We start from the raw sequence: 14,830 nt of genomic DNA on the forward strand, positions 1-14,830 counted from the left end.
CATCCCTGAGCAAGTGGTTACTTCAAGAATACATGTCCAACAAAAACAGCTGCCAATCTCCAGGGAAACAATATGATGAAGAAACACATTTGCCAGCTAAACCACTTGTGATGTTCTGAATAGAATTGAGGATTTTTTATATCACAAACATTGGTCTCCAATATATCACCAAAATGAGAGGCTCATTAGCTATCACAGCAGTAGTTTGTGTGTAGGCTTGCACCATCCATTACATGGGATGTGTGTGTGTGTCAGACACACACACACACACACACACACCCTTTATTACAAAAGGTTTGTTTGAAAATCTAAATTACTTCTAATTCTTTGCCCATAAAGTTTTCTGAGTATCTGCCATGAGAGAAATATACATCTGTTTATTTTGTTATTTGTCTCAATTTCCTGCCAGCTGTTGTTACTCTCTGGGTGTGGTATGCATAGTTTTCTCCAAAGCCCGTATTAACACTGCTTTGTTAATTAGTTAATTGGTTTGGTTGTGGTGTTGAATAGTAGCTGCACCTTTTAGGATCCTTCCTTTAGACCTAAGCACATTGCATCTATACCTTGGAGCCAGTGTTATCAATATAAGTTAACCTATATTTATGATTTTATGAGATGTATTGATACAGTATGAGCCTATTACCTATCAGTGTTTGTATCTGCATAAAAACAGCAGCAGCTCCTTTTGAGACGAGTGAAAGAGAACAATGGATGCTTTTTGGTCCTGAGCACTTTTGAAAATCTGGTCACTAAATGGGAGCTTTAAGACACCAAGATCTTTGGGAAATCTGGCCCTAAATGTCCAAAGCAAAAAAGCATAGAGTTATTATAGGGGAAAGTACTGTGACTAACCATAGAATTATCATTTGATATAATTATTATATATTCGATATCACCTTCAAATGGAGGATTTACTCTGACAGATAGGCACAACAGATCTGACTTAAGTTTCCTGAAACAGCCTTAACCAAGAATTGCAATGATCTTTAGGCTTCTGTCATGAGAGTCTTTATCTTATTGTAATATTCTGTAGTGTAGTATACTGCACCTATTTACCAGACTGAGACCTCACCTTGCAATTTCTTAGTGTCCGTCCTAGCAGATCTCCTCTCCAATCCCTTTCCCTGCAGCTATTGACTTCCACCACTAAATATCAGAGTGCTGGGATCCAGTTGCTACCTCCAAATTTTCTATTGTGATCTAATCTGCATTGCATTATGGGGCACACCAAAACTCTGAGCATGCCAGTTTGCATGACCTTGGGGCTTGGAGCAGCCCACTCTCTCTTGCAATTGAACACAAAGCAGGTAGCTCATGAGTCTGTATTTACAAGATGAAGAAGAGGGTTCTGAGATTAACCACCAAGAAAGGGGTGAGGAGTTATTTGAGTGCCAATGGTTGTCTCCAGAAATACAGATATTGGTGGTGATCCCAGCCGTTGGACATAACAGCTGTAACAGATTACATAAACTAGGGTTACCATACTTAACAAATAAAAAAAGAGGACCCTCCAGGGGGTCCTGGCCCCACCCAGCCCCGCCCCAACTCCACCCCTTCCCCACCCCAACCCCGCCCTAACTCCGCCCCTTCCTCCCTCCCACTCCCAGCCACTCGGAAAGGGCTGCCCGAGCACTACCGGCTTCACAGTTTGCCGGGCAGCCCCCAGACCCTGTGCCCCCGGCCGGCGCTTCCCCAGTGCAGCTGGAGCCCAGGAGGCAAAGCGCCCAGCCGTGGGCGCATGGTCTGGAGGCTGCCCGGCAAACCGTGAAGCCGGTAGCGCTTGGGCTTCGGGCAGTCCCCTTGCCTCCGGACCCTGCGCCCCCAGCCGGGCACTTCCCCTCCCGGGCTCCGGCGGCGCAGGGTCCGGAGGCATGGGGCCTGCCCGAAGCTGGTAGCGCTGGGGCAGCCCAGCTCTTAAACAGAGCCAAAAAGTCAGGGGAAGAGCAGAGCCGCCGCGGCCGGAGGCTCTGCTCCTCCCCTGACTCTTCGGCTCTGTTTAAGAGCCGAGCTGCCCGAGCGCTATCGGCTTCGGGCAGCCCCCGTGCCTCCGGACCCTGCGCCGCCGGAGCCCGGGAGGGGAAGTGCCCAGCCGGCGGCTGGGGTCCGGAGGCAAGCGGGCTGCCTGAAGCCCATAGCGCTCGGGCAGCTCGGCTCTTAAACAGAGCCGAAGAGTCAGGGGAGGAGCAGAGCCACCGCGGGAGGGGAAGTGCCTGGCCGGCATTTTCCCGGACATGTTCGGCTTTTTGGCAATTCCCCCCGGATGGGGGTTTGAGTGCCGAAAAGCCGGACATGTCCGGGAAAAACTGGACGTATGGTAACCCTACATAAACAATATTGGTTTGTAGTTAGTATGTGCATACTCATACTTTAAATTCCAGGTGTGATACCATATATAAACAGGTTAGTTCACTTTCTCTCTTTCCTATTTGAAAAGCTAGCACTAGTTAGAACGTATTTTTCTGTGTGCTATGTTTAGTCTTATTGAGGCTAGATTGGCTCATCTAAGGCTAGTCCACATGACAAAGGCCGTGGAGACTCAAAGCTCTCTACTGGATACTCTGCATATACCAGGAAAAGGAGTTTGACTGGTGTACTTAACCCACCTCCCTGAACAACATATGCTATACCAGCAAAAGGAGTCCTTTGCTAATATAAGGAGTGTGGGGGGTTTTCACACCTCTACCCTGGCACAGTTTTGTAGTGTAGACCTGGCCTCAGACACTGTCCTGGGTTGGGGATGGTGCGGAGCTGCACCGTCCACGGAGAACTTAGGGAGGCTCATTGAGGCATAGTCCCTCCCTTTGTTTCCCAATGCACTACTCATGGCCCCACTTCCTGTCAGGAATAAGGCACTGCAGTTGTGCCTGCCCAATCTCCTGACAACCTATTGAGCACAGCTGGGCTGCATCAGCTAGGTCGCCTGACGGAATGCCTGCCTGTGATTGGCTGAGGAAGCTAGCAGGCTTGTTCTTGAGCCCAGCAGCAGTAGCAGTTCCCCTGGCTGCTTAAAGCGTTTGCCCACAGCTGTGAAAACTCCTTTGTCTGCTTGTTCTCAGCCTTGCTCTAGTCCCGCTCTTGCCTTATTTAAGCCCTGCTGCTGCCTGGGACCCAGCCCTACCTCTGCCTCACCTCACCTCCATTCTTCTAGGTATCCATGAAAAAGCCTGTGACAGTATAACTGTTGTGGAGCAGATTCACTGCCAGGAGAATGAATATATATACCAGCATAAGCAATGGCAGTGAAAGGGTTGGTTTTATTTTTAGGTTAGTGTCTCCTTTTTTCTCCAAAGCTATTTAATTCCAGGAGGGAATAAATGCACCGTAAAAATATTTAGTTGCCAGGAAAATAGTTTAGCAACAGTCAGTTGGTACATAATGTTTTTTTAAAGAAATGTATAAGCAACAGATACACCAGCACAGATGTTTTGTATGAAAAGTTGGTAATAGAACTAAGTAAGTTGAAACTGAAAGGTTGATATAAGTGGTTGTGAAAAGTATGAACTAATGTTTTCAGTCAGCAATAGGGCCTGATTCTGCAAATACTTCACAACGTAGTGTTTACTTCAATGGGAATACACACAGTTGAAAACACTACTCCCAGCAGTAAATATTGGTAGAACTGAGCCCAGATTTCTCAGTCAAGATAATGGCTCACACAAAAGTATCACAATTTTCCAATTTTAAATTACTATGTTATAGAATAAGGTTTCTATTAAACCTTACATTGTGGAATTTGTTCATTTTAATTGTAGTTCATTTCTATTTATTATTTACAGACAAGTCTGTGTAAGTATTTAGTCCATCATATTTATAAAGTGAGAGTCCATCAGAATAATTTAATTTGTGAGATGGCTATGCACATGTATGTAGTGCAGCAAAGCATAACATTTGTGACAACTGTATTACAAAAAAAACTCTAAAATTTTTGTTACTAACATGAAAATGTCAATATCCGATTGTATCTAAGAAATGTATAGAGAACCAATTTGTGTGCTACCTATCTTACCTGTTGGCTATCCTCTGACATACTAAGAAGTTAACTTTAGAATTTTAGTCTTACTATTATTATAGAAGAGACCTGATCCAAAGGCCACTGCAGTCAGTTCGTGTCTTTCCACTGATTTAAATTGTCTTTGGATCAGGACCCAAAAGAGCTCTATAAATATATATGGGATAATTACATAAATTACTATAATCTATTTAGAATACAAACAAACGGATATGGATGAATCATGGAGAGAAGTTTGAATGGCTTGTGTTCACAGATTCTTGAAATATGTGTGTCCTTATTCACAATTTTTTTATGCAGCCATATACATTTGAGGTTCGTAACAAAAGTTAAACATATTTTTTTTTAAATCATGCACAAAATCTCTGTCTCTGTACCTTTGTTAATAATTTGTGGGCATGGTTCCAAGGCCATTAAAGTCAGCCTGGTAAAAGTTTGTAAGAAACAAGACAAAGTTTGAAAAGATGCTTTTTAAACATAGAAAGTTCTCTTTCAAACAATTTATTTAGATATTTATGTACAATGAGATGGTAAAAAACGTATCATATCAAAAATAAATGAGCCATTTCTCAAACACTTGCCTGAAGTTCAAGTGCATAAATACTGGATAATAACATATGATGTAAAAGCTGTGCGGGTTTTACACCGAAATTGTATTAAACTAATTACTATAATACAAAACCAAACCAATCACCACCAACAATAACTAAAATTATATTTGGAGATGGTAGAGTCCTCTGACAAAAGGACAAGTTATACAAGTTCTTAGTTTTTCTTTAACTATTGGTGAGATTTTACCATTCTATTTGTGAACTGTGGTAGGTATCATAATCTAATGCACACAGTGCATGCTGCAGTTTTTAAATATGAAGTGTTTATTATGCTGCACAAAATATTTTCCCCTTACAATATGCAGTCAGCCTTCCTCTCACCCGTGTATGTGAAATCTGTTTGAATCCATGGAATATTGGTTTGAATGATTGCTCTGATTTTTTTATACTGTACTTTTCCAAATGAAAGCACGAAAAGCAAACATAGTTATAATTTGCCACATAGACGCTTACTCCATGAGTGAGCACCCACGGAAAAAAATTAGTGGGTGCTTAGCACTCACCAGCATCCAGCTCCCGGCCTCAGCGCCCACCGCAATCAGCTGTTCCGCAGCGTGCAGGAAGCACTGGGGGGGAGAGGGAGGAACAGGGATGGGGCATGATCAGGGAAGGGGTGTAACTGGGTGGGAAGAGGGATTACCAGGAGGAGCAGGGGTGGGAAGAGGCAGGGTGGAGTACTGTATTGGGAGAACGGGTGGGGGTGGGCCCTGGGGCGGAGCGGGGGCAAGAAGAGGCGGGGCAGGGTGGGGGCTTGGGGAAAGGGGGTGGGGCCAGGGGCGGAGCGGAGGTTTGAGCACTGCCAGGGCCCTGACAAAGCCGGTGCCTATGATTTGCCATTTCTTACTTATTCACACACAAGTAAGCATCTCTCCTTAAAAACAATGAAATTGAAAAGCTATTTAATGGCTTATAAATAGGCCATTCTTTAGCTTGACAGGAGAAGGCATCCCCTATCAATTTTATAAAAGCCACAATTAAACAGCCTCTTAGCCCAAGCCCAAGAAAGCTGGCACGGGCCAACTGTGGATTTTTAATTGCACTGTAAACATACCCTTACCGCAGTAGTTCTCAACCAGCTGTCCGGGGCCCTCTGGCGGCCGTGACCAGCTTTTAGGGGGGCTGCCAAGCAGGGCCAACATTAGACTCGCTGGGGCCCAGGGCAGAAAGCCGAAACCCCACCGCATGGGGCTGAAGCTCGGGGCCTCGCGCCCCCAAAAGCCAGCCCTGCCTTTTATGTGCAAAAAAACATTTTTATTCTTGGGGGAGGGGGCAGTTGTTTGGTCTGGGGGGCCCTGCAGCTGGGCTCTTGGGGGGAGGGGGTTTGGGTGTATTGGCCGGGGGGGGGGGGGGGGGTTGTGGGTGTCAGGTCCTCCAGCTGGGCTCTGGGGGGAGGGGGAGGGGGACAGACAAACAGGAACTGGATTGTCATAGGGGTTTCTTTAGTTAAAGTTACTCCTGGGGGAATTTTTGTGTGTCTTTATTGTTACAGACATACCTGTTGACAGTTTTTTTTTTTTTTAAATAAATTGCCAAAATAACCTGTGATTATGTAGTGTTATTTTAGTACAGTAGTTCTCAAACTTTTGTGTTGGTGACCCCTTTCACACAGCAAGCCTCTGAGTGCGACCCCCCTTATAAATTAAAAACTCTTTTTTATATATTTAACACCATTATAAAGGCTGGATGCAAAGTGGAGTTTGGGGTGGAGGCTGACAACTCATGCCTCCCACCCCCATGTAATAACCTCGCAACCCCATGAGGGTCCCGACCCCCAGTTTGAGAACCCCTGGTCTAGTAGCCCCAAGTATGTATCCATCTGAGACCACAGGTGTGTACTAAGGGTGGCTAACCCCCTCCCTTCACTTGCACTGCTGTGCCTACGCTTTATTTTTAGTATGCGAGCCTGATCAGAGCAAGCTGCAAGTATGTCTCCTCAAACTGAGAACCGCGCCCCCAGCTACAAGTATATCCTTAGTCGTGACACAGAGGTGAAAGGCATATTAATCCATTACAGTTCTTGAGTCATGCACTATATTCACATACTCCTCTTTAGGAGGAAGATCTGTGGGTAAAACGTTTTACTAAATAAAATGTAAAATCCCCTTCATTCAATTAAAATATAAAGTATCTTATAAAGGGCTCAGGTGCTTCAGCCTCTTGCAGCCACAGCTTTATCTTATTTCCTTTCAACCCTTCACTCTTGGAGTTGCGCATTTTATAAACTATACTCTCTTGTTGGTTGGTCTGCTTGGCTCTCCTACAGAGGGAGCAAGAAAATCTTCTCTGTTGTGCTGGGCAACACCACTGCCACGTTTATAATTACAACTTTTCTTTTACTTAGTGAACTGTTCTGTTGGAAAATACAGTCTGCAACAGATGGCCCTTTTTGGTTTTCTGGTTTTGCTTTTTAAGTTTTCCGTGAAGAACAATTTAGGAACAGAAACAGAACAGCGTAGTTCAGAGATTCTTATAATGTGGGTTAAATCTTAATAGAGAGATTGCCTTGTCGACGCCTCCTGTGCACAATGGCATAACATAACTTGAACAATTATAGCAACAGTTTGTGAACCAGTAAACTTTGCTGAAATTGACTTCTGCTTAAAGAAAGAAAATGGCTCTGTGGTGATGGTGCCACTCTGGAGAGCTGTTTACTGACCATTAAAGGATGAGGATTTACTTTCTGATTGATCATTCTTTATGTCTGCCCTCTTCCGTACTTTTAAAAAAATCAAATTGTACCAAAGCTGTTGATTTGATTATTCATAACTCTTTTCATTTCACTTGGCCTGTTTGAATTTCAAAATACACCTTATTTAGTGTTTAGTAAAGTACCATACTTTTAATTAATAGTTTAGTGTTGTGAAGCTTTTGAAAATTTGTTAGGACGAGAGTAGGTACTATCTTTTGAGCAGAGGAATAAATCCTAAAATTATATTTTAAGTAATCATATTTATTCCTAGGGCAGTAAGAGAGTCAACAATTTTTATCATAAAGTTGAACGGATTTTGAGCCAAGAAATGGCGATGTTGGTTCATGAAGCCCAGCAAATGTAATCACAGTGACAAGGAGTTCTCTCTCGCGCTTTTCTCCCTTCCCTCACAGTCTATTTTTTGCCCTTGTGGCATCACATTACAGCAAAGCATAGGAGAAGTAATTCAGACTCCATGCCAGCTTCTCTGACCTTCTTGGATAATCCAAATATACTTGTGCCATAGACAACTTTAAATAATAAATGTGTTCAGTTTCAATTACTTTCTACTCCAAGTCCAATAAGTGGATTCTTAGTGGAATTTGTATATGAAACAGGGGTTAGCCCTTTTATGTATATTTACACGAAAGTACATATTTGGATTTGGATTTTTCTTCAAAGTTTGGTTTGGATTTCCAGTTAAGAAAAACATTCTCTGCTGATTCCCAATTTTTCTGTGTGCAGGTTTCTGGATGATATTTCACATTATACTCAGACACATTTCAGCTACTATATTTGCCAATCTACTCTAGGTACTAAACTAACATTTAATATCCCAACATTTTTTCAAATCTCCTGTTTACCACCTTGCTATATCCTGATCAGACATCATAAAATGGAGTCATTGGGCAACAGATAATAAAAGAAAAGAGTAGAGTGATCCCAAAATGTCTTTGATCTTAAAAAGAAACCATTCAGGAATATAGAAATCAGATGTAACAGCGTTTTCTTTTTATTATTTTAACATCTTTGTCTCCTAGCTCGTTTCATGAATATATATTTTAAATAGATTTTTTAAATTTCTGGGTTCAATTTTCTTTGTTTTTTTATTTTTCTTAGAAAGTAGGCAGTGAACGGTTGCATTAAGTCAAGGTAATGTATTGTATACTTGGGCTTTTTTTACACACTACTTAATCAGATCACCATTCCTCTTTGTCCTCCACTTCGGATGGCAGTCAGGGGATCCAGATGACAATCTTTGGAAGATATTCTTCCAGAGGCAGCATCTGGCTCCTTGGCAGATTCCTCAAGCACTTCTACTAATGGTTTTGGATTTGCCCAGGGGTCTTTTATGTGGTTACACTGCAGATGGGCTGTCTGCACAGCTTTGTCCTTTTGAATGCATTTTTAAAAAATACTTCCATCCCATTCTTAGATATTTACACACTCTTTTTTCCAATTGATAAGATTCTTTGAGTCTCGTAAGATCCCCGTGCTTGATTCTTTATGTAAGAAATCCCAAAGCTTTCCATACATCTAAATGTGCACCTTGAGTTGTGTTTGCGATTCTGGATTAACTTCTCCAGTCTCATTGCCAAGTGATATAATTCAGCATGATCTGAGTCTTTATTATTGTCAGATTTCTTTGGGAATGACCCTACACTATCACTTTTAGAGCAGAGTAACTTTACCTCCCCTTGAAGCATGAAATATACTTGCCTTCCATTAGCCTTCCCCCTTTGAAAGCCTATGTTCAAATCTGGATTTGGTTATAAGTGAAAATGAGTATGGTGGGCTCAACCTACCCCTTAGGGGATCCTTGTCTGCTGCTTAGCAGAGTCCTGGACTAGAGTAGCAAAGTTGTTGCAAGTCATGACTTCCTCCAGGGTTCAAAGTGGCATTAGTTGTGTCTGTGTCTGTCACCTTATCATGACTGTTCTCATTATCTTTGCTACCTGGGCTCACAATCCAGTAAAAAAAAATTCAAATAGATGGAAATAAAATGCCAAAAAACATCCCACCAGTATCCTTTGACATTTATGTAGCAGTTCCTGCAAATGGCTCAGGGGTTATTTTCTGGATTGATATAAACAATTTGCTAGACTGATGGTGACCTCACAACAGCAATTACTGCTTGGAGTGAGTGATGTTACCCTTCAAAAGCCCACCCTCGAAGACTGGGACAGCATCTTTAATATCTTTTACTCTTTTTCTGCCTCGGTTCCTCCAAGATTCTCTATTCTTCCCAACAGAGGTGCATTTGGTGGCCGAAATGAAAAAAGAAATCTGAGGGGGAAAAAATTGTTTCAGGTTGAATGAAACTTTTTTTTTTTTTATCCAAAATATTTTTCTTTGTTTTGTTGTTGTTGCATTTTGGGTGCGTTTTACCCTTTAAAACAAATCTAGCTAAATTTCTAAACAAAATATTTTGAAATGAAAAGTCAAAATATTTTGTTTAGAAAATATCTCAGCAACTATTTTGACTTTTTTTTTTAACATTTTATATTCGTCTGAAACTATTAGACACATCCATGGATAGCTGCAGTCTCCCTGAAACTGCATTTTTGGGCGAATAAACTGTTCGACAGAAAAAATTCTCCCAGCTCTACTGGTATACGCTTTGACAGCGTTAGATAATTTTGACATTGTAGTGCTCGGTGTTCCCATGTATAATTATTATTATTATTATTTATTATTAATTTGTATTACCATAGCATGACTATAAATTCTTGAGTGCTTCTTACGGCAAACCAGGTGCTAGTCCTGACACAGTTTAAGAGATAATATCTGAAGGAGAATGAATAGTTGGGCCCTTGTAAGCGTTCAGTATTGCTTGTTTTTTCCTCTCAGGCCGACAGCCAGAACTGACACTCTGCTGTCAGTGGGTGTGCTTTTGGTGTATATTGCCCGGGTGACAGTAAACAGAACAGCAGTTGAGTTGGTATTATGCCCTTCTGTTTTGATTTGAGAAATGATGATGAAGAAGAAACTGCGCTGAGCCTGGAAGAGAAAAGCCCAAGTCATTTCAATGGAGAAAACAGTGTTCTCAGTTTTACTGTTCCTTCACTGGATTTTGCAGTAGCTTGAGGCTTGATTGGTTAAAGACTTAAACTAGAGTTGTATCAGTATCTTTAGGACTTGCTGCTCATAATAGTGTACTAAAACAAAAGAGAAATCCATTTCCTGTTATTCATAGATTGTTCTAACTGATATATTCTGTACCAAGTCACCCTTGTAAAAAATCAGAGACAGCCACCCAGGAAAGCAAAGCACCTGCAAAAGCAAATGTTCTTGTTATTCTAGCAATAATATAATGACTGGGAATGTAATACATTAAAGTATCATTTTTAGGCCGCATCGTCATAACTTACTCTACTTTTGGCAACCTATGATATAATAAATATATATTATTATTTATTCCCACACAAAAATCTTTATTTTTGAGTAAAGGCTGCTAAATAGCACATCCTACCAACATAAACAATAAAAACAAGGAAATAAATGTTAAGTCCCACAATACCCCATCTTCACTCAGTGGGTCAGTTTTCCTTTATCAGCTTCAACTTTCTCCCTTCCACCCCCCAGAGTCCACATATATCCACCCTCCCTCACTTAGACCATGTTTATTGCCTGGAATGTTCATGTGCTTTGATTCATAAAGGGCTGGTGTGTCTTTCATAAATTACATTGTACGTGGGTTGTATGCAAATATGTAAGTGAGGTTTGGTGTGAGAAGTTTTTCCATAATGTTTAGATAAAGTTATATGAATGGGTCGTCTGTATCGTTAATGATCGTTAGACGTTTAGGTAGAAGTTACAGAACTGAAATCTGCGTGTGTGTGTGTGCATATTGATATGTTGTATTTTTTTTCAGAGTGAAGGCTGCGTGTTGGTTGTTCAGAATAAAGATTAAGAGATATAATTGTTGTCTTTGCTCACCAGGAGCATACTCAGAAAACAGCTGGAAAATTTTGACAAAAAAATGAAAGTTTTAGATGAAAAACAGAAACAAAAAAAATTGTTTCTGTTTTTCATCTAAATTGAGCCTCTGGTTAGAGAGCTGGGCTGGCAGCATTAGGAAACGGAAGTAGTTGACAGATCTGAGCAATTCTATCAGCTAGCCTTCGTGTAGCTCTAAATTATAATTTTAAATAAAGGGAAACTCTTTGTTTAATTTTAGAAGTTCAAAAGCAGACTATGTCTGAAATGTTATAAGATTGTGTTTTTGTGGGAGAGAAGTTTGGAATTTGAGGGAACTCTGGTTGTAGCTAGAGGAATATAAGAAACATAAAAAAATCTTTAAAAATTGAGCATTTTAAAATGTTTCTTTAGCAAAAGTTAGTAAAGATGTTTATTAAAAAATATGTAGAGAATTCAGTTGTCTTCTAAGGAGTTATTGTGACAAATTTAGAGAATAAAGTACATTATTTAAGTGTGAAACAGAGTCCTTCTTTAAGTTCACTTAACTTTGGAATTGCTACCAATGTTACCTGGTATAGAGTTTGGGCTTGCAGAGCATTTTATTTGGATAAAGTTTTTATTTAAAATACTTTAAAATTAAAGCTAAATATTTAGGAAATAATGTGGTTTGTTTTCTGTTTTCCTGTATAGTTTCATGGTTGATCTGTGTGTGCTTCAGAACTTGCTGATAAAAAGTAGGTTTATGTACAGTAAAAATGTATTCTGTTTCAAAACAGGTATGTTTAAAAACGTTTTAGCCATTTAAATGATCAAGTTAAAGAAGACACAATTAGGGTTAATGTGGTGTTCTCTGGAAGTCATGAACACCACTTGAGTGTCCTGAGTTGGAGAAGGGCCCAAAGCTTGCTCTAGTTCTACCCTATTTAACTTGTCAATTTACATAGGTAACACTTTTTTCTAAAATGGCTATTATATGTATTCCTTCTGTCTGAATTATTTTATTTTTAGCTCATTTAAAAATTTGCAAATGGATGTTTGTTTTTGTTGTAGAAAAAAGTGGCAAGAATGAACTTATAGTTGTACTGAGAGAGAAAAAATGGGAATTTTAACAAAAGGATTTGCCAAAGAAGGTTTGAACTTACTATTTATAATATATTAAATGCAGAAAACCCCTGTATTTAAATAAATTCTACCATTGCAAAGTGAAGCATTCAGAAGTTAAGAAATGCTACAGGTAAGGGTTCCCATACAGTATTATTTTGGCCTCTTTGTGGATATATATTGTGATAGTTTTGCTTAAAATCATATAGAAGGTCTGTGGCAGAGTCAGGAATACAACCCTGTGCCACTGCTTTAAAACCGTAAGAGAATAGCCTGTGCACTGAATGAGGCATGGGTCCTATAGAATAGTGTTTGGTCACATAACTAAACCTGTGCCATATTGTACGTGCACAAGAGGACCAAATTAAAATTTCATGGTCATCCTTAATGTTGGCATTTCCTAACTTTTGGGTGTTCAATTTTGCAACATTCTCGTCCTTTAAATTTAATTGCCTTGGTTCTTAAAAAAGCAAACTTTAGTAACAGAAATTTCTAATGCTGGCTTCAGAAGGGAGTGTGGTCTAGTGGGTACAGGCAACATAGTCACAGACATAGTTTTGTCACATTCATTTGTTCTGCAAAGGCTGCCATCTCTGGATGAATCTTGGGTCTGCCATACTAGTGACAGAGTTCTATTCCCAGCTCTGCCTGAAGTGACCTTGTGCAACCTCTCAGTTACCCTAACTGTAAAATGGGAGGAATGATAATTGCTTGCATCTTAAGTTAGGAGCATGAGTCCTTGCTCATTGTAAGGGTTGTGAAGTGCACAGAATGGTGGAAGAGCTAAGATTAGGAATCATAGTCCTTTCTAAAGGCTGCTGCTGCTGGATTCCATCTAGAGCTCAAGCTCACTGTGGACTGGGAGCATGCTCAGTGCAGATGCAATGTTTAGAGATTTTAGCAACAAGCCTCTAAAAACCTCTGCTGAGCATATGCAAATGCCAATTTTCATAGGCTTAGAGCTAGCCAAACCTGGGGTTTTTATGGGGCAGCAAAAGATGCCTCTAACACCTTCCTATATTTCAAGTTTCTGGTCCAAACTATGGAGATGCTAATACTCTGTTTTTAAAAAAAAAAAAAAAAAAAAAAGTGTGTGTGGCGGGGCGGGGGTGTCAGGCAGAAAAGTTATAATAGTAAAACTATCTATTCATTCCTCACACTTATTCTCTAAAAACAGCTAATCCATTTTTGCTGGGCTGATACAAAAAAAATTCAAGCAGAGTCCAAGCATGGAAAATGTCAGCTCAAATGGTTAAAAGTGTGGCAAAGTTATAAGCAATTGAAAATAAGTGTTTATAATGAAAAATGTTAGGCAACTTTAACAATAGACATCACTCTGCCTATAATGAACACTTTATCCACTAGAAAGCAGGCTAAACCATGTATGTTTAGAAGCACTAATTTGTACTTCAGACTTCACTCATCTTTTTCTGTTAGTGCAAGAAAAACATACTGAGCCCAACCCTGCTTCTGCTGAAGTCAATGCAGAAATCTACAAAGCATTTAATTTGAAAAAAAAATTAATCAAGATGTTGGAATAATTTCATCTTTTTTTAGAAAATTTGTTTAGACCCGCTTACTAGTTTTAATTACCTAATATTCAGTAGGTTTCTTATACCTTAGCTGAGGTTTATTTCGGTTAACAGTGAGCAGGATATCTTGAGAAAGGTGAATTAAAATCCATCACACAAGAAGTAAAATCTAAATTTAAGGTACCGTACCTTGGAAGTATTTAAAGATGCTTGCTTGCTTGGGGGCAAAGCCATTGTGGATAAATACAAATATATGTAAATGGTTTTATGAAATAATTTTAAATCTTATTGGGACTCCACAAGCACAGTGGCTCCAAATTAAAGTACTTCTTTTTTTCATCCAAACATAATTCCTATTCATGCATTGATCTTTTTAACACACTACTTTTAAAGCATATTAGTAAAATATGGAACAACATACTCTTCTATACAATAGATGACATAAATATGTGGAATTACAACTGTCCCTTGTATAAAAGAGGGATGATCCATTTATATTGTCTGGTAAACAAAAAAGCTGATAGGATAATTGTTTTCTGTTTAAATAACCCTGATTCATATCAGAAGTAAAAGGTGTTTGAAGCCTTTAAACTATGATATTTGGGGAAGTTTATTATTTTGCATTCTGGAATATTACTGAAGTGTATCCTTGTGTAGACATTGTGTGTGAATGTGGAAGAGAACAGAGTAGAGTTTTTACCCTGACTAGAAAAAGGGGGAACAACTTCTATTTGTTTCTAATCTGGAAGTATCCATCAAGTATCTCCAAGCTGGTCATTTTTGAGCAGGAAATCATGACATTGCTTTAGTGAACACATGGGGAGAATTAAACTGTATAGGCAATGAAATACCAGTTGTTTATCTTGGGTACCCTCTTGCTTTCTTAAACACATACAAGATGGAAACACAGACTTTCTTTAACCTTTAGCTGCATAGCTTCACTGTACAGAAAACTGCTAAACAAAAC

The 14,830-nt window shown here is 39.8% G+C and overlaps 1 protein-coding gene across 32 annotated transcripts in view; it reads left to right on the top strand.

Annotated features, from left to right (window-relative positions):
* Nucleotides 1-14,830, top strand: part of EYA4 (EYA transcriptional coactivator and phosphatase 4) — a 228,788-nt gene that overhangs the window by 132,311 nt on the left and 81,647 nt on the right. For 4 of the 32 annotated variants that reach the window (XM_042848177.2, XM_024113398.3, XM_065588680.1 and 1 more), the window contains one exon: nt 12,281-12,360. The exons of the other annotated variants lie outside the window; for them this stretch is intronic. The gene's annotated coding sequence lies outside the window, so the exon portion shown is untranslated. Of the gene's footprint in view, nt 1-12,280; nt 12,361-14,830 lie in introns of those variants that run through there. 32 annotated transcript variants of the gene reach the window in all.

This window comes from Chrysemys picta, chromosome 3 (genome assembly GCF_011386835.1).
Source record: "Chrysemys picta bellii isolate R12L10 chromosome 3, ASM1138683v2, whole genome shotgun sequence".
NCBI classification, from domain to species: Eukaryota; Metazoa; Chordata; order Testudines; family Emydidae; genus Chrysemys; species Chrysemys picta.